Source organism: Ovis aries, chromosome 1, assembly GCF_016772045.2.
Source record: "Ovis aries strain OAR_USU_Benz2616 breed Rambouillet chromosome 1, ARS-UI_Ramb_v3.0, whole genome shotgun sequence".
Taxonomy (NCBI): domain Eukaryota; kingdom Metazoa; phylum Chordata; class Mammalia; order Artiodactyla; family Bovidae; genus Ovis; species Ovis aries.
In genome coordinates, this window is record NC_056054.1 from 154194285 (window position 1) to 154214147 (window position 19863).

The 19863-nt window shown below is 34.2% G+C and overlaps 1 protein-coding gene and 1 long non-coding RNA gene across 4 annotated transcripts in view; both read left to right on the forward strand.

Moving 5' to 3' along the window:
- Positions 1 to 19863, forward strand: part of CADM2 (cell adhesion molecule 2) — a 1291443-nt gene that overhangs the window by 351922 nt on the left and 919658 nt on the right. The window lies entirely within an intron of this gene.
- LOC121816270 (uncharacterized) lies at positions 860 to 19812 on the forward strand. Its single transcript, XR_006055790.2, has 2 exons — positions 860 to 1404; positions 2235 to 19812. It is a non-coding gene; the product is annotated as an uncharacterized LOC121816270 (long non-coding RNA).

Here is a 19863-nt window from a genome sequence, read left to right on the forward strand (position 1 = left end):
CACTCTCAGACATAAATCACAGCAGGATCCTCTATGATCCACCTCCCAGAATTCTGGAAATAAAAGCAAAAATAAACAAATGGGATCTAATTAAAATTAAAAGCTTCTGCACAACAAAGGAAAATATAAGCAAGGTGAAAAGACAGCCTTCTGAATGGGAGAAAATAATAGCAAATGAAGCAACTGACAAACAACTAATCTCAAAAATATACAAGCAACTTATGCAGCTCAACTCCAGAGAAATAAACGACCCAATCAAAAAATGGGCCAAAGAACTAAATAGACATATCTCCAAAGAAGACATACGGATGGCTAACAAACACATGAAAAGATGCTCAACATCACTCATTATTAGAGAAATGCAAATCAAAACCACAATGAGGTACCACTTCACACCAGTCAGAATGGCTGCGATCCAAAATCTGCAAGCACTAAATGCTGGAGAGGGTGTGGAGAAAGGAACCCTCCTACACTGTTGGTGGGAATGCAAACTAGTACAGCCACTATGGAGAACAGTGTGGAGATTCCTTAAAAATTGCAAATAGAACTACCTTATGACCCAGCAATCCCACTGCTGGGCATACACACCAAGGAAACCAGAATTGAAAGAGACACATGTACCCCAATGTTCATCGCAGCACTGTTTATAATAGCCAGGACATGGAAACAACCTAGATGTCCATCAGCAGATGAATGGATAAGAAAGCTGTGGTACATATACACAATGGAGTATTACTCAGCCGTTAAAAGAATTCATTTGAATCAGTTCTGATGAGATGGATGAAACTGGAGCCAATTATACAGAGTGAAGTAAGCCAGAAAGAAAACACCAATACAGTATACTAACACATATATGGAATTTAGGAAGATGGTAATGACGACCCTGTATGCAAGACAGGAAAAAAGACACAGATGTGTATAACGGACTTTTGGACTCAGAGGGAGAGGGAGAGGGTGGGATGATTTGGGAGAATGGGAATTCTAACATGTATACTATCATGTAAGAATTGAATCGCCAGTCCATGTCTGACGTAGGGTGCAGCATGCTTGGGGCTGGTGCATGGGGATGACCCAGAGAGATGTTGTGGGGAGGGAGGTGGGAGGGGGGGGGGTCATGTTTGGGAATGCATGTATGAATTAAAGATTTTAAAATTAAAAAAAAATAATTAAAGTTTTGAGAAAGAAAAAATAAATAAATAATAACAAAAAAATAAAAAAAAAAAAGTTCCCTTCATATAATTATTTTTAATCTAAAAGTCATGTACTGTACAATTGATTCTTATTTTTGTTATTTTTGTTATATTTCTAAACCAAAAAACGTCCCAAACACTAGCAAACTAATCTAACTTTTGACTGAGGAATGCTGTTCTAAGTTATCTGACCTCATAAACACCTATTTTACAGGTTTTTTTTTTTTTTTACTTTTATTTATTTATTATTTTTTTTTTTTTAGTTTTTTATTTTTTAAATTTTAAAATCTTTAATTCTTACATGCATTCCCAAACATGAACCCCCCTCCCACCTCCCTCCCCATAACATCTTTCTGGGTCATCCCCATGCACCAGCCCCAAGCATGCTGCATCCTGCGTCAGACATAGACTGGTGATTCAATTCACATGATAGTATACATGTTAGAATGTCATTCTCCCAAATCATCCCACCTCTCCCTCTCCTCTGAGTCCAAAAGTCCGTTATACACATCTGTGTCTCTTTCCCTGTCTTGCATACAGGGTCGTCACTGCCATCTTCCTAAATTCCATATATATGTGTTAGTATACTGTATTGGTGTTTTTCTTTCTGGCTTACTTCACTCTGTATAATCGGCTCCAGTTTCATCCATCTCATCAGAACTGATTCAAATGAATTCTTTTTTAACGGCTGAGTAATACTCCATTGTGTATATGTACCACAGCTTTCTTATCCATTCATCTGCTGATGGACATCTAGGTTGTTTCCATGTCCTGGCTATTATAAACAGTGCTGCGATGAACATTGGGGTACATGTGTCTCTTTCAATTCTGGTTTCTCGGTGTGTATGCCCAGCAGTGGGATTGCTGGGTCATAAGGTAGTTCTATTTGCAATTTTTTAAGGAATCTCCACACTGTTCTCCATAGTGGCTGTACTAGTTTGCATTCCCACCAACAGTGTAGGAGGGTTCCCTTTTCTCCACACCCTCTCCAGCATTTAGTGCTTGCAGATTTTTGGATCGCAGCCATTCTGACATATTTTACAGGTTTTATAAACATGAGAGAAAAAAAAAATTTCCTAGAATGACCCAAGATTAGAGGACTAGAAAATGGCACAGTAAGGCATAGAAATGACAGATTGCAGATGTTCTTTCTACAATACCAAACAGCTTCAGCAAAGAGAAAATAAGTTACTTTAAGAACAAAACTTTGAAATGCAAAAAAAGAAAAAGGAAAAGCAAGCATACATAAAATATCTTCCTATTAAAGAGTGTATATAACTTGTGCTACATTTTTCTTAAAAAAAAAAAATATATATATATATCAGTTAAAACCATATTCTATTACTTTATGATGAAGAATATTTTAAATCAAATAATTAAGGAAAAAGGCAGCTGTTTACACAATTGTATTAAAACAGCTTTCTATAGAAATGCTTTTCTCAAATAAAAAAATAAAAACAATAATAAATACAGAATTTAAATTTATTTGATTCATTATTATGTGTGATACCAGTGATATTTTATCTCTTCAGTGACTCATAACTGGGATGAAACAAAATAGTACCAATCCTCTTATGTTTTGCTCCCCACATTCGTGTTTGCAGTTACTGAATTATATTACTTTATAATTGTGATTATTAAGTACTCCTACTTTATTGATTATGCCAAAGCCTTTACTGTGTGGATCACAACAAATTGTGGAAAATTCTGAAATAGATGGGGATACCAGACCACCTTACCTGCCTCCTAAGAAATCTATATCTAGGCCAAGAAGCAACAGCTAGAACTGGACATGGAAAAACAGACTGGTTCCAAATAGGGAAAGGAGTACATCAAGGATGTATATTGTTACCCTGCTTATTTAACTTATATATGGAGCACATCATGAGAAATGCTGCACTGGATGAAACACAAACTGGAATCAAGATTACCGGGAGAAATATCAATAACTTCAGATATGCAGATGGAACCACCTTTATGGCAGAAAGTGAAGAACTAAAGAGCCTCTCGACGAAAGTGGAAGAGGAGAGTGAAAAAGTTGGCTTAAAACTCAACATTCAAAAAACTAAGATCAGGGCATCCGGTCCCATCACTTCATGGCAAATATATGGGGAAATGATGGAAACAGTGATAGACTTTATTTTCTTGGGCTCCAAAATCACTGCAGCTGGTGACTGAAGCCATGAAATAAAAGACTTTTACTCCTTGGAAGAAAAGCTATGACGAAACTAGACAGCATATTAAAAAAAAAAAAACAGAGACATTACTCTGCCAACACAGGTCCATCTGGCCAAAGCTATGGTTTTTCCAGTAGTCATGTATGGCTGTGAGAATTGGACTATAAAGAAAGCTGAGCACCAAAGAAATGATGCTTTTGAACTGTCGTGTTGGCAAAGACTCTTGAGAGTCCTTTGAACTGCAAGAAGATCAAACCAGTCAAACCTAAAGGAAATCTGTCCTAAATATTCATTGGAAGGACTGATGCTGAAGCTTAAACTCCAGTCCTTTGGCCACTGATGTGAATAACTGGCTCATTGGAAAACACCCTGATGTTGGGAAAGATTGAGGGCAGGAGGAGAAGGGAATGACAGAGGATGAGATGGTTGGATGGCATCACTGACTCAGTAAGTATGACCAAGCTCCGGGAGTTGGTGATGGACAGGGAAGCCTGGCGTGCTGCAGTCCATGCAGCTGCAAGGAGTCAGACATGATTGAGTGACTGAACTGAACTGACTAACTGTGAAGAGTTTCTTCACGATTAAGCCAACATTTCTCCTGTGCTTATTCATCCACTCAGTTAAGAAATACTTACCAATACCCTTCCTTCCAAACCCTGGAGATATAACCATGAACAAAATCCAGACAAAAACCCCTGCCCTAACAAAGTTTTCAGGCACTGAACAAAATAAATAAATGAAATACATTTTATAGAGCAAACTGGGTGGCATGGAGAACAAGAACAAAATCAGGGAAGAGGTTGAAGAAAGTGCCGAATAAATGAAGAGGGGGTAAGATTGGAATTCAGAGAAGACCTCACTGAGGTGGTGATGAAGGAAGTAAGAGAATCAGTCGCCTGCGGATAGTTGGAGGAAAAGGATGCAGTCAGATAGAACATAAATGGCAAAGACCCCATGGCAAGACTGTGTATGACATATTCAAGGAAATGAGAAATAGGCCAGTGTGATGAGCACTGAGTGCACAAGGAAGAGACTAGTAAAATATAATAAGGTAAAAATGAATGAAAATCTTATCTGATAAATTCCCATAGGCCACTGAACTTTTTTTCCCCATCAGATGGGAAGATACTGAAAAATTTTGAGCAGAAGAGGAGCACAGTCTAACTTACATTTTAACAAAATCACTCTGACAGCTGTGTTGAGAATAAACTAAAAAGAAGAGTTATCACAATTAAAAAGTTACTGTAATGATAAAAAAGATGACGGTGGCTTTTATCAGCATGGTTGCAGTGCAGGTGGTGAAAATGGTTGGATTCTCGACCACTGAATAAAAAAAATAGGAAAAAAAATAGGAAAACTGAGAAGACTCTAAGACTTGATCTGAGCACCTTTATGTATGAAGTTGACATTTGTTAAAACAGAAGAAATTGAGAGCAGTTGTTTGGAGAGTAGATCAGAATTTTCTTTTTTTCAATATTAACTTTGAGATAGCTTGTAGATATTTAAATGGAAATGTTGAATAAACACTCAGATTTGTGCACTAAGATGAGGCCCATATGGGTGATAAAATTTATGAGTTATTATCATAGAAATGGTAATTAAAGCCTTGAAACTGGATGATATCACCAAGGGAGGAATGCACACCAGAGGAGGTTATATTCAAAATCTGTGCTCTGGAATATTCTAAAGTATATGGGAGAGAAAGTTAAAGACGAAACATTAAAGGAGAATGAGAAGGAGCCACTGGTGTGGTAGCAAAAGAACCAGAAAAGTGAGACTTCATAGAAATCATATAGAGTATTTCAAGGTGGTGCAAAAGATCAAACCAGGTCAAATGCTATTAGTATGTCAAATAGAATTGAAATTTCAATTCACTGAGAATTGGAAATAAAATTCAGCACTGTGAAGGACATAGGCAAGTGTGACAAGAGCAATTTCATTGACATTGTGAGCTAAAGATAAATTGGGAGGCGAGGAATTAAAGATAGTGAGTACAACTCATTTAAAAGAGTTTTGTTGAAATGATAACAGAGAGATTGAGTAGTATTTGTAAAGTGGACTGAGTTTAAAAAAGGTAGTTTGGAATAGCAGCATGTCTAAAACTGTGGGAATAATACAAGTGAAAATTATTGATGTAAGAAAGAGTGAGGAAAAGATTGATGGAGTTGTGATGTCCTCGTGAACTTGGGTCACTGAATTGATGTCCTTGAACATCAAGAAAGAGTGGATTCTGGGACACAAATGGCAAAGAGCACACACCTAAAGCTGAGAGCACAGATCTATTTAATAAGCAAAGATATGGGCATAAATTCAGGATAGCAGGAGATGAGTTGCTAGTAACTTGTAGAAGTTCCCTTCTAACTCATTTTATAGTCTAAGGAGTTTGGAAGCAAGATTATCAGCTAAGCTAGGATGGAGACAGGATGAAGGAGTTTTGATGTGAGATGAAAAGTTAAAAATGTTTCACTTGGAGAATAGAAGAGAAAGATTCTGATAGTGCAGTATCTTTACTTGAAGCATTAAAAGTACATTTGAAGTAGATGATTATACTCTTAATAAAAGAGTGTATTTTTATGTGTATGCTTTTGTTTAGCCACATTTAGCTGTGTGGGTACAAGGATGGAATGGATTTAGAGTTAGGTTTAACTGTGATTATGATTTGTCTGAGTAAGGATGACAGAAGAGGGAAAGGGGTCAAGGAAGGTGAAGGTACATGCAGGGAAGTGATCAAAATGGTAGTCATGAAACTGAAGTGACCTACCTGAGAAAGTGAGAATGTGTGGGAGTGAGTAACAGTGAAAAGATGGGAGGTTTATTGATTTAAAGGTCCATATGCTGTTAAATTAACTTGGAGAAATTGAACAGGAGAAAAAGGAGGTGTGATTAAAAGTGGGAAGCCTGACACTGAGATGGGAAGAGTACTTTGGAAGAGGCAAGGTAGAGCACATGTCCACTTCACAGACCAGTGACAAAAGGATTTTGGAAGTGAGAAGATCAGGAAAAGAACTCCCCAGAGGAGAGAGCTAGGATTCAGTAAAGAAAGTAGGTAAAGAGACTATGAACATATTTCTTGACTGGAAACAAGGAAATCAAGATTGTTTTCATACTTGCTCTAACTTCACTTGAAGATGGATTTGTTATTCATGCACCTGTGTGTGTGCTAAGTCACTTCATTTGTGGCCCACTCTTCACAACACTATGGACTGTAGCCTGCCAGGTTTCTCTGTCCATGGGATTCTCCAGGCAAGGATACTGGAGTGGGTTGCCATGCACTTCCTAGGAACATTTCAGACCCAGAAATTGGACCCAAAGATCGAACCCGCATCTCATGTCTCCTGCACGGGCAGACAAGTTCTTTACCATCAGCGCCACCTGGGAAACTATTCCTAGGTGTTCATGTAGTGTTTTATTAACCTCTTTCATCTTAGCTGTTAAATATAATTGTCTCCATTTTAAGATAAGAAAACAATCTAGTTGAGATAGAATTATTTTCCCATATCACCCAGCTTGTAAATGGCAGCACTGGGACTTAGACCCAGGTCATGGGCACAGTATTTCAACAGATTCATCCTAAATATTTTTCCCCTATATGGAGCTGAAACAATCTTAAATGAGATGCTGACAGAGTAATCTAAATATCATCTACCTAATGCTAGTATTCTAGGACAGGACACATTTGTGCCTCTTGCTCATGATTCTGACATTTTCATTCAATAAGTAAATACTACAGTAGCCACTGGGGAAACTGTAGTAAACTCAATAGACGAATTTCTTGCCTTCAAGAAATTTCATGGAGCATTTGAAAGAGGAATTAAATATGTAATTATGCAGATAAACTAAAAAGTCTGCAGTTGTGAAAAAAGATTCCGACACATGATAGCCTGGTGCAAGAGACTGCTAAGGCATCTCTGAAGCAGTGCTAAAAGTGCTTGGAAATTGGGTCTGAGTATGAGAGGATCCCACCAGAGATTGTATGAGAACTTTGAGAAGGGAAGGCTCTTGGAGTCATAGAGAAAGAAGGAAGCCTAGCCATAATATCAGACCATAAAGAGGGGAGAGACAAGAGACTTGCCTGAAAAGGGAATGAGGAGACAAATTAAGTCTGTTTCAGATATTATATTTTTTATCTAAAAACTCTGGCAAAGGCTTTGAAACAGAAGAGTAATTCAGGCATTCTCATGTATGAAACTACCTTCTTTAATTCATTCTCAACAATTATGAAAATATTAAACATGGTTCTAGTGTTAATACTAGATGCTTTTTCTTCTACATTTTGCACACATAAAATTTGCAAAAGGTACTTTATAAATTCCTAAGATAATTTCTAAAATGCTTTTAATTATACATAAAATTAAAGGTAATTTAGTAGTAAGGGTATATGCTGGGTTTGGTAGCCTTTATGATAAATTTTAGTGTGTATATATATATTTATAATCTGCATGTCATTTTGCTTTGCACTTTTATCTTTTTTAATGAAAATATAAAATCCAGATATATACAAAAGCTTTGCATGGATTTGAAAATCTTGATTAAACATTCAGTTACATACATTTTCCCACTGATCTGGCTTCTGCTTTCAAACTGTTACAATTACATATTTTGCCAAATATTCTCTTTTAATACTTACATTTGCTAAGTGATTTTTTTAGATGCTGAACTAATGATCATAATATCACTGATTTTCTTTATTGAAGCCAAGAACATATTTTAAAATAAATAAATTAATATAAAATTGACTTTGATTTCATAGGTTCAAAGCTATTTTACTTTTTGAATTTAGATACAAAGCAGGCTCATTTTTTTTTGACAAATAACACTTATTACAAAGAATCTTAGCGTCATGATGTGTGAGCTATAGCATTATATAAAAATGAGTACTATTATCAGTATTTCTGAATAATTTAAAATTTCTTTGTCAAACAGTGACCCATCTACCTGCGTTTCTGTCAGTAGATCACTATTTTCATAGAAAAAGATCAAGATACTTGTTATGTAATGATATTTCACAAAAATAATGTTAATGTTATATGATGAACTATTAAGATATATAATCATTTGTTCCAGTGTTTCCTACAAAGCAGAAACAAGAAACAAGCAAACATACAGGAGTGTGTGCATGTATACACACACACATTTTCTTTGACCTTGATGTTAATTTAAGCTTAAATTCTTTCTCTTGACTACATTCAGGGCATTTATATCTATATGACTTTACATAGCCCTTAATCCTCGTAGCTGACTTCAGTAGCCCTTGCTACTAAAACTATGTACTTAATGTAATTGAAAAATAAAATTGGAAGATCCTTTAAAAAATCATTTGGATCAACCCCACATCTTGGATTTAAGTTTTTCTTATATCCCTATCAATTGGTCACCCATCACCCAACTGTTAATTTAGAATTCTTACTTTCTCATTTATATTCTGTTTTTGACTCCTAATAATTTCTCACTTATGTTTAGCAATCTCAGTGTACCTTTTGTCAGTTGTAGTTTCCCAACATGTCCAACATTATTGCTTGTCAAGAGTTTGCATCCACTTTGAACTGAGTTTAAAAAAAAAAAACAAAAACAAAAAACCAGTATAAAGCTAATTGTGTTAAATGCTATGTACATGAAAGACAGATGTTTGTGGGAAAATCTTAGACATGTATCAGTAGGAATAGATGAAATATATTCTATGCAAAAAGAATAGCATGCATAGAGGAATGGAAGTGGAAAAGTTACTATGCCTAAATACTTTAAACAGCCCAATTTGACAAAAATATTCAAAATGTGGAAGGGATTGATGGAGATTAGATTAGACTGAAAAGGTAAGTTAAGAAAATATTCTGAAGGACTATGAATATCTGACTAAAATTTTAAGCTTTCACTTAGTAAAATTTTAATAAGGTATGTATATGTTCAATTTAATCTTTATAAATATGAATGTTAAGGTAGAATAAATGAGTATGAAAAATAAGAAAAGCATAAAATATTATGCTGTTAGTCATTGATAAATTAATAATGTTTCAATTAGAATGATGGCAAGAAAAGTGGACATGGAATGATGATATTTTCAAAATAAACTCTAATTTTCAAACATTGGAGTGACCCTTTATCTGTACTATCTCAAAACTATCTCATGATAAACAAACTCTCAGTATCCTCTTTATATATGGAAAAAAAAAAAAAGGATCTTCAAAAGCTGATATAATAAGCTCAAGGCTGTACAAGTGTCAATGGACAGTGAAGCAAGATATCATTCTTCCCTCTCTAACTGGAGACCCTCCCAGGCTAGTTCTTTAGTTCTCTAATTTTCTGTTTTAAATTTCTTAGAAAGTTTATCTATTGAATGGCTTCACTTACCACTTCCATAATATCCTGCCAGATTAACATTTCTAACTATAGCTTCTCACTGGAGTGTAAATGTTGCTTGACCAACATGCTCTTGTAAAATTTTCCTTAAATTTTGCATAATTTTGAAAATTTAAGTTAAAAAAAAATTTCCCAAACATTGGCAATGCTGTGTTTTGTCAAATGAGAATCATTTAACTCTGTATTTTGTTTTATTGTACCAGATACAAATCAACAAATCTATTGTGCAATAAGCAAATTGTTTGCCTTTCTGATGAATCTTTTCCTTTCTGTGGCTAGAATTGACTATTATACTTATTAAAATTTATAGTGTATTGCCTTTTTAATTCCATCTGAAATGATTCTTTATAAAAATTAGAACTGGATGAATTGAATTAGTTTATGAATGCATCGCATCCCACTTTTCTGCTCCTTCACAAATAACTCTGCATCTAAACTTTGTTCTCTTTGTCTGAAATTTTATTTTTCTACTCTCTTAAACTAAAATCTTGATATCCATATATGACTCTATACATATGTGAGTGACAGTCCTGGTGATCGTTTCTTAATCTCCTGAATCTCTATTTCAATAAAAACTACATTTTTCCCCAAGACTCCACAAATTCATTTTTATTTCACTAATTCTAGTGTCTTTTCTAAAATCTTTGCTATACATTTGTCCTAGCTTTTTTATATAATAGATATAATAAAGTTTAAAAATGACATCTAATACTTAAAGATTAATTCTATTTTAAAAATTATTTCTTTTTTAATATAAATTTATTTACTTTAATTGCAGGTTAATTACAATATTGTATTGGTTTTGCCAAGTTCAACCACTTCCAACCTGAAAATTACCTTTCCCAATAAACAATCTGGGTGAAATGAAGTGAAGTGAAGTGAAGTGAAATGAAAGTCGTTCAATCCTGTCCGACTCTTTGCGACCCCATGGGTCATACAGTCCATGGAATTCTCCAGGCCAGAATACTGAAGTGGGTAGCTTTTCCCTTTTCTAGGGCATCTTCCTGGCCCAGGAATCAAACCCGGGTCTTCTGCATTGCAGGCAGATTCTTTACCAACTGAGGTATGAGGGAAGCCCAATTATTTCCTAAATATTATTTCATCCCACTCCAAGCTCTACCTGAACCTGAAGTCGCTCAGTCGTGTCCGACTCTTTGTGACCCCGTGGACTGTAGCCTACCAGGCTCCTCTGCCCATGGGATTTTCCAGGCAATGGTACTGGAGTGGATTACCATTTCCTTCTGCAAGGGATCTTCCCAACCCAGGGATTGAACCTGGGTCTCCCGCATCGTAGACAGACGCTTTACTGTCTGAGCCACCAAGCTCTACAGCATTGCTTAATCATTACATATAATGCTATCTCATTTGTCTTTCCATTCATATTACCTCTGCTTACATTCTAAAGTAGAATTTAGGTCACTGTTTGAAAACTTGAAGTGTCTCCTTTAAAATGTTTAAGTGTGATAGGACTCGTCCCACTCATTTGACACATAGTCAAGGCTATGGTTTTCCAGTAGTCATGTATGGATGTGAGAGTTGGACTGTGAAGAATGGCGAGCGCTGAAGAATTGATGCTTTTGAACTGTGGTGTTTGAGAAGACTCTTGAGAGTCCCTTGGACTGCAAGGAGATCCAACCAGGCCATTCTGAAGGAGATCAGCCCTGGGATTTCTATGGAAGGAATGATGCTAAAGCTGAAACTCCAGTCCTTTGACCACCTCATGCGAAGAGTTGACTCATTGGAAAAGACTGATGCTGGGAGGGATTGGGGGCAGGAGGAGAAGGGGACGACCGAGGATGAGATGGCTGGATGGCATCACTGCCTCGATGGACATGAGTCTGAGAGAACTCTGGGAGTTGGTGATGGACAGGGAGGCCTGGCATGCTGCGATTCATGGGGTCGCAAAGAGTCAGACACGACTGAGCGACTGAACTGAGCTGAACTGAATACATTCCCTGGGGTTCTCTAGTAGCTCAGCTAGTAAAAGAATCCACTTGCAATGTAGTAGACCCCAGTTTGATTCCTGGGTTGGGAAGATCTGCTGGAGAAGGGATAGGCTATCCACTCTAATACTTTTGGGTTTCCCTGGTGGCTCAGCTGGTAAAGAATCTGCCTCCAATGTGGGAGACCTGGGGTCAATCCCTGGGTTGGGAAGATCCCCTAGAGAAGGGAAAGGCTACCCACGCCAGTATTCTAGCCTGGAGAATTCTCTGGACTATATAGTCCATGGGGCTGCAAAGAGTAGGACACGACTGAGAGACTCACTTTCAACACATTACTTACATTGGTATTAAAATTTTACACCTACTCCTTTCTTCCAAAATATCTCTTTAATCCTCATAGATGACTTGCATTATTTTATTCTTCTTTGTCTTTCCTGCACCTAACATTGTGCCTTATAGAACATATTGCATCATTTTTGGTTATAAAGTGCCTCAAGCTCTCTTCTTATATTCTTCTTTTTTTTCCAGTTTTATTAAATTTGTTACAATATTGCTTTTGTTTCTTTTATTTTCTTTTGGCCACAAGGCATGTGGGATCTTGGCTCCTTGACCAGGGATTGAGCCGGTAGTCCCTGTGTTGTAAGGTGAGGTCTTAACCACTGGACCACCAGAAGATCCCCCAGGCTCTCTTCAAACACAGATATATATCTAGGGATGTAATGCTGTTGATTTTAGTGTGTGTGTGTGCTTGTGTGTATATGTGTTTTGGTAGTTTTAGGAAAAGTAACAATGGTTTAAGCATCATTGCAAAATGCTTTATAGACCAATAATAGTTTATGTCTTTTATATATTAGAAGTGTTTCTGGCTTAATGTGAGCAGCTTTACAACCCAAGTTATGGTATATTATGTGATAATACTGATCCGTGGCTTTGCCTTATATACCACTAAAAGAATAGTGCAGATTTGGAAAGGAAATCAAATTTTGGATATTCATATAGTTTATACATAAATAATTATAGAATAGTCATTCAATAGCAAACAAGGTGTGAATATACTGTTTATTTTGAGGTATAAGTGGTAAGGAACATGTTTTTACTTAAATTCATAAAAATCAATGATGTTTTATCAGTGTGACAAAAATGCAGCATGTGGTTTTCTGTAGTATAAATCTCTGTCATGGAAATCCCAGCTGCCAATCACTTCAATAAATATTTTATGAGACCTAGAGGCCAGGATAATCTTGTCCTATTAGTAACGTTTTTACAGCAATAGATAAATTGCTCTGAGTGCACTATAATAGTCAGTAACCCTCTATGCAAACAAGCCGGGACATTTTTACCCACTTTTGTCTTTGACAATTGAAAATATGGTATCTGATACATGCATTAACCATAAAAATATTAGATAGGGGATACAATCAACTCCTCTATAAGGAAGATTTTATATATATATATATATATGTGTGTGTATGTGTGTGTGTGTGTATTTATCTTTAATGGAAATCTTTAGATTTTTTTTGAGGAAATAAAATTTATTTATTTTTTTATTTTATTTTACATATTCTCCTGAAGTTGAACTAATTATTCCCCTTAAAATGAGAAATACACACACACAGAGACACAAAGGAGAATTTCAATTACACTGAGTTCATGTGCATCTTTGAACAAGGAGCAAAAGACAAATGTGATTGAAAGGATTTCAGCTAACGCTTCCCAATTATTTTATCTAACTCTATTTAATTTCCCAGCTACTCCCTCAGCCCCTTTAGACATGTTGCATGCAAGTTAGTTTCACAGATTTGCTTTTTTTTTTTAAATTTATTTACTCCAGATCTTTATGCCATTTAGCACTCATATAATCAGACTGCAAATGGGAATAAGGTTTTAAATTGTACTGAAAGAAGTTGTGAATAAAAATCAATAAAAATGAAAGCCCAGAAAAGTATATACAGTATTTCTAAACTAAAATAGAATATACATCTTCAGGTTGAAAAGGCCCACCAGCGCTAAGCAATGTGAATATAAGCAAAACGAAACAGGGAAAACTAGATAAAAATAATTAAAAAAAAAGAAAAACCCTCCTAAATTTCCCTATAGTTCCATAACAGATTACTAAGTTTGACTGATAATTGTATTGGTATTAGAAACTTCATTAGCAGTAGCAGATGATATAGAGAGAAAAATATAAATATTTCCTCAGTTCCACACAAAAGCAGTAACTTTTGTTTAAAATTGTATAGCTAGCAAAGCAGTGAAAATAAAAACAAAAGTATAGACAAAGAGATATGTATATTAATGGAAGGGTTTTAGAAATTTGCCTCCCATGCTCTCCACTTGAAATTTACTAGCTAAGGTGGTAGTAAAATGAAAAAGAATTACAAGAAAAAAAATAACAAAAATACTATTTTCTAAATAAGTCCAGGAAAAAGAAACAAAAGCTCAAAGGGAACTCTCAGTTCAACACTCCATCATCTAGGATTGAGTATAGATTAATATATTCAATTATAAATATATTTTCAGTGTATGTAAAAGGTATATTTAAACCTTTTGACACAGTAACTTAAGATAATTGAAAAATAAAGATGTAGATAAACATTTTAGCACTATTTCAAATAATAAAAATAACTGAAAAAGGAAGAGACAAATATATAAATGATATCCAAATTCTAATGTTATTTAAAATTTCATCGTAAAGCATGTTAGCATAAAGTATTGTCAGGATTAGTTAATTTGACTTATCCCTGGAAGTTTTATGTTTCAAAATCTGATTTACAAATATTTTTTTTTGTTGTTGTTGGTGGTGGTTTTTATTTTACTTTATTTTACTTTACAATACTGTATTTGTTTTGTCATACATCAACTTGAATCTGCCACGGGTGTACACATGTTCCCAATCCTCAATCCTGCTCCCGCCTCCCTCCACATAGAATATTATTTCACAACAATTTTTTTAATACTGGGCTAAGGTACAAAGTTCATGCAGAAAAGTACGCTTCAGAGAACTTTTTAAGAATGGCAAGCCGTGTGTTAATTGCTCGTTTAAACGTCTTTAAGCAAGTATGAGAATAGTTTCGTGCATAGAGTGATTCAGTGTAATATTGTAAGATGTTTTGTGTTTCCAAAGAATTCACTAAATTGGTTCAACATTTTAATCATGTTTCATCAAATTATTATTTGACTGCTAAATCTACCTAAAAAAAATCAACAGGACTTCTTAGAATGCTTGAATAGCTGCAGATTTTGTATGTCATACCTAACATGTCTAAAAGCTTTCTCTCATTATGCAAAAAGTCATGAATAATCAGGTCAAGTCAGTATGCAAAGAAAATTATCAGACTGTGAAACTAAGGGAAGGCCTATTAGTCACAAGCTGTACACCTGTTTGCTCGTTTCTAACTTTAAATGGTTTGTCATTCTGTTTATAAAATCTCATTACACTGAAAGTTCTATGAGTGAAGAAAAAAATCTTAAACCCTACTCCACAATAAGGCAAATTATATTTACCTGGACAGTTGTTCAAAATATAGCTAATCTGTGCTTAAAATGTTGCATTAATAATATACATAAAGCATATGTTTAAAAATATATTTTACATATATAGAATAAAGCTCTTTCACTATGAAATATTAACCAATTGTAACAAGATCATTTGTGAATTATAAACAGCTTCTGTACAGTGTTATGCAAACCAGAGTCAATGCTTGACAAAATATTTACTTCAAATATAATTTTACCCTAAACTAACCTATACTGATTGTAACAAATAAAAAGTGAGGTGGTATTTTATTCAGCCATTTTATTTATTTAGTTTTTACCACCTAAAACATTTTGTATTGGGGTATAGCTTATTAGCAATGTTGCGGTAGTTTCAGCTGAGTGATGAAGGGACTCAGCCACTAAAAAGACATATATTTGCTAATACTATACCTCAAAATAGGAATATTTCTGTTTCAATTTCATTCTGTGTATTTCCAGTTCATTAAAATAAGATGAATTAAATTATGCCAGATTCTTCTATACACTTTCAAAAAAGAATGCAACAGATGTTAATATTTGTTTAGAACATATACAGTGAGAGATTTATATTTACTTTTATAGCAAGTTAAGTTTTATGTGTATGGAATGGTGAATCTCTTTGATGTTTTTCAAGCTGTTATAGTTCATATTTTTAAACTATTTTTAAGTTTAGCTTTTTCAATGGAAAAAGTTCTAATGTTACAATTTAGTGTTTCCTTTTCTCCTTTTATTTTTTCCTGAAATTATTACATTAATAATATTGGTAATAATTTTTAGAAAGTTAAAATATTACTATTTTCATAGGAATGTCACATTCTCATGAATACATTTTTCTAATAATTAAAATCTGTATATTTATTCTACTTTATGTAAGGATTATGTATGTTTTGTCTATATGCACTGAAAAAGTTGTTTTTGAGAAATAGAACTAGAAATACTTTTAGGTCCATAACATAAAACAAGCAGAAAAGATCCATTATATACCAAATAACTAGAATTATACATTTGATGTTTACATTGATAGTAATACTTAAAATGCAGTCATAGACATTAAATAAATATTACACTTTAGTTCTTTTATTGTGATTCTCACCAATACTGTGACTTGTTATATTTAAGTGTGACATATTTTATAAAAAAAGCATATATCGAATGAATCCTATAATTTGCCTGAAAGTTGTTTAGACTATATCTGCAATGCACATTATGCTTCTAGAGCGTGAAATTGAGCCAAATGTATATGAACTAGAACAAGGCTTATTGAGAAATTCAAGGACAGCCAAGTAGTAATTTGGAAGCAAATCATCACGTAGAATTTGGAGGATAGCTTTTCAAAGCCTCCGAAGAAGGAGTCTGGAAATGTAAGTAAAAATTGCCAAAGCTAACTCTTTTGATGCTGTGGCAATACTTTGCTAAAAGTGTTGAATCTGTGTACATGAAGAGAGGGTGTTGTAACAGCTTAGTAAAAGATGACAATAGGATTAATATTGAAGTCCAGAATTTAAGAAAGATTATACAAAATGAACTCTTTTTAAAATTTAAAAGTCTGATGATATAACTATATAGAATGTGTAAGTTAAAATTTTACAATGTATTCCAAATATTCTTTCTTGAGAATTTGGGTAAAATATGTTGCCCCACTGATTGATGAAATAAGTTATGTGGATTGCTGAGGCAGGAGCATTCCAGGTAAAAGGAAGAGCAAAAGATACTATCTTGAGACAGGAGTTACGTGCTTCATTCAGGATCTGTTAAAAAAGATTCCAGTGTTTACTAGTTAGGATAATCAGAACTACCGAACTGGTGAACGGGAGATTGATGTTGATTTGAAATAAGCAGCATATGGGGGAGGGAGTTAAATGTCAGGGAATGGGTGTGGGAGCAGTAGGTGGCAGATCACCAGAGATTTTGTAGGACCTTGTAAGCTTTCTAAATGAGAAAGTGAGATATTTTTTTTTTTCCTCTTAAGTAGTGATTTTGGCAGGTTTTGAACAGAGCCATGACATGGTATTGCACTGTGTGGAGGGTTAGGGAAAGAGCAATGGAAGAAGTAAGCAAATCAGTTTGTGGGCCACTGAAGTAATTCAGGGGAAAAACAGTTCTTAGATAAACAGGCAGCACTGAGATGAGATAGCACTGTATGATGAAGGTAGCGCAAATAAGGTTTGCTGATGTCCTCAGTGTGGAATGTGAGAGAAAGTAAAGGGTGGGTTTCAGGGTTACTGGAAAGAGCAATTTGAAATACAAAATTGATGTTTATTCACAAAGGGAAAATCGGGATTTGAGGTCTGGACAAATCTGGGTTAAGAATCCTGCTCGATACCCACATGGAGATATTGGATGTAAATGATGAAGGAAATTATGTGATCATATTTGGAAGTGAGTTAGAAAGCAAAGATGAACCTTTGTAATTAAAATTTAATGACCACATGTAATTTAACTTGTTATAGATAAGTAACTGATATATGAATAGGAATTTAGACTATGTGCAAAAAATAAAATTATGGTTTCAAATCCAACATAAATAAAGGCCAAAGTTTGCTGTTATTTAAATTGTAGTCTTAAATCTAGAAAGACTACAGTATACTTAAAGGCTACTTTAGCTAAAGGTAATATATATTCTAAACTATCCTTTGATAACTAAAGCCCAAATAAGTTACTGATGGCTGCTTACTGACCTGATCTTGAATCTTATTTAAGCAAAAATTGCACTATTTCTCTATTGTGATGTGCTTTGGGTTAGAGGTATGGGATAGTGTCTATGCTAATCTATTATCAAGGGCAAATTATTTCAGAATATTTAAGTTATTATTTCGTAGCAGTAACTTGAAGTCTTAGAAATTTATACTTAAGAACCAAACCAGAAAGACTCAGACCAATTATTGGAATTTACTTACTTACTTCTTAAGATTTACTGTTTATGACTTGTAACTTCATTCAGAGTGGTGCAAATTCAGAATTTAACTGGACAAATAACTACAGATTTATTGCAGTCCTGCTCTCAGTTGAATCGGTGGCAATATAATGAGTAAGAAATCAAAAGAAAATGTATTCAAACCAACAAGGGGTTAATTAAATCTGCTGTTAGTATCATCATTGCATTGTTTCCCAGCTAATCATTTGACAAATTCTAGACTTTAAACTACTGGAGCAATATCCTCTATCTATACCCAGATTATTTCTTTTTCAAGTTAGTCAGTAATGACTATTCCAGAAAGTAACATATTTTCCTTTGAATAGAATAGGCAGACTGATACTTAATCATAAAAGAACTTTTACATTCTTTTAATAGTTTTATCAGGCAGTTTCATATTTGTGCTGTTCAACATGCATCTTAATGGAGAAATGAGGTTGTTTGGCTTGCTAATTATAGTAATAATAATTGAAAACTCATGAGATTTCTTTTAGTTTCCTTCTCAGAATCAATTTCCTAAAAAATAGATTATTCATTGGTATTTATCAGTCCTGTGACATCAGAACAATAACAAAAGTCATTCTTCTGACTGTTTATTACAAATATGCATAGAGTTTATTCTTCTGGATAGTTGCCATTATTACTTATTAGGAAAACAAGTATTTCCTTTAATAATTTTGGAATATAGCTGCATGAAGTGTTCCAATTATAATTTCCTGTATACTTTGAAGGAAAATTAGATTCCTATAACATAAAGAAACTATCACTGGCACTGAATTCAATCAGTCCTAACTTATAAATCTCAGAGCAGCCTCTTGCTAGTGGGCACTTTAAGAAAGCGCATAAACTATCTGAACTTCTGTATCCTCACCTCTAAAATTAGTCCCATGCTCCACCTTGGAATATTACTCTGAGAATTCATTAAAGTGCATATAGAAGAGTTATTTAATGCCAGGAATATACTGAATTAAAGTAGATAAAGTAAAAAACGCCTTCTGTGTAAAGAAAACTGCAACCATTACCATTTGTCAGCTTTTAGAAATGTGATTTTTCCCTATATATTTCCATGGCTGATTTGAATTAGGTGGCTTTGTTAGTATTATTGTTGTTGTTTAGAATATACATACATATATATTATATACATGTGTTAAATATTTTAAGTACTTTATAACATATTACAATGTATAATAATTATTGCTAAGTTCATTTAAAATTTGGAGAAATGGCACAGTCTTTATGCTGGCGTATAAATTGCATCTACAGAATTTGAAATATATTCAATCACATGCATATTTCAAGTAATTGCTCAGATGAAATGGAAAATTAGCTAAGCTATACCTGATTTGTATGAACACATGTAGAACTCAAAGGTAAAATCCAAATGCAAATTTCAATGCTGCAGTTTATATGTATATTATTTTGAAGACACCTCAGCATTAGTTTTATTTCCTCCAGTATTCTACTTTACCAATATATTATTTTTCATCATGGCTAATTTTCCAGAGATAGATTAAATTGACAACCTTGACTATTACTGTTTTTTAATTTTTTTGGTTTCTTCCTAGACAATGCATTCACAATTTAAGTAGACTCCTTGATATACGAATATTACAGGGGATGAATACAAATCATACATTTTTCAGCTGGAAGCATTGGGTTTGGGTCTCTAAATCTTTATTTCTTCTTACTATTTGTCATACATTTTGCCAAGCACCAAAGATCCTAAAACAGAGGGCTTGTCTGTGAATTTCCTTTACTGAGTACCTCTT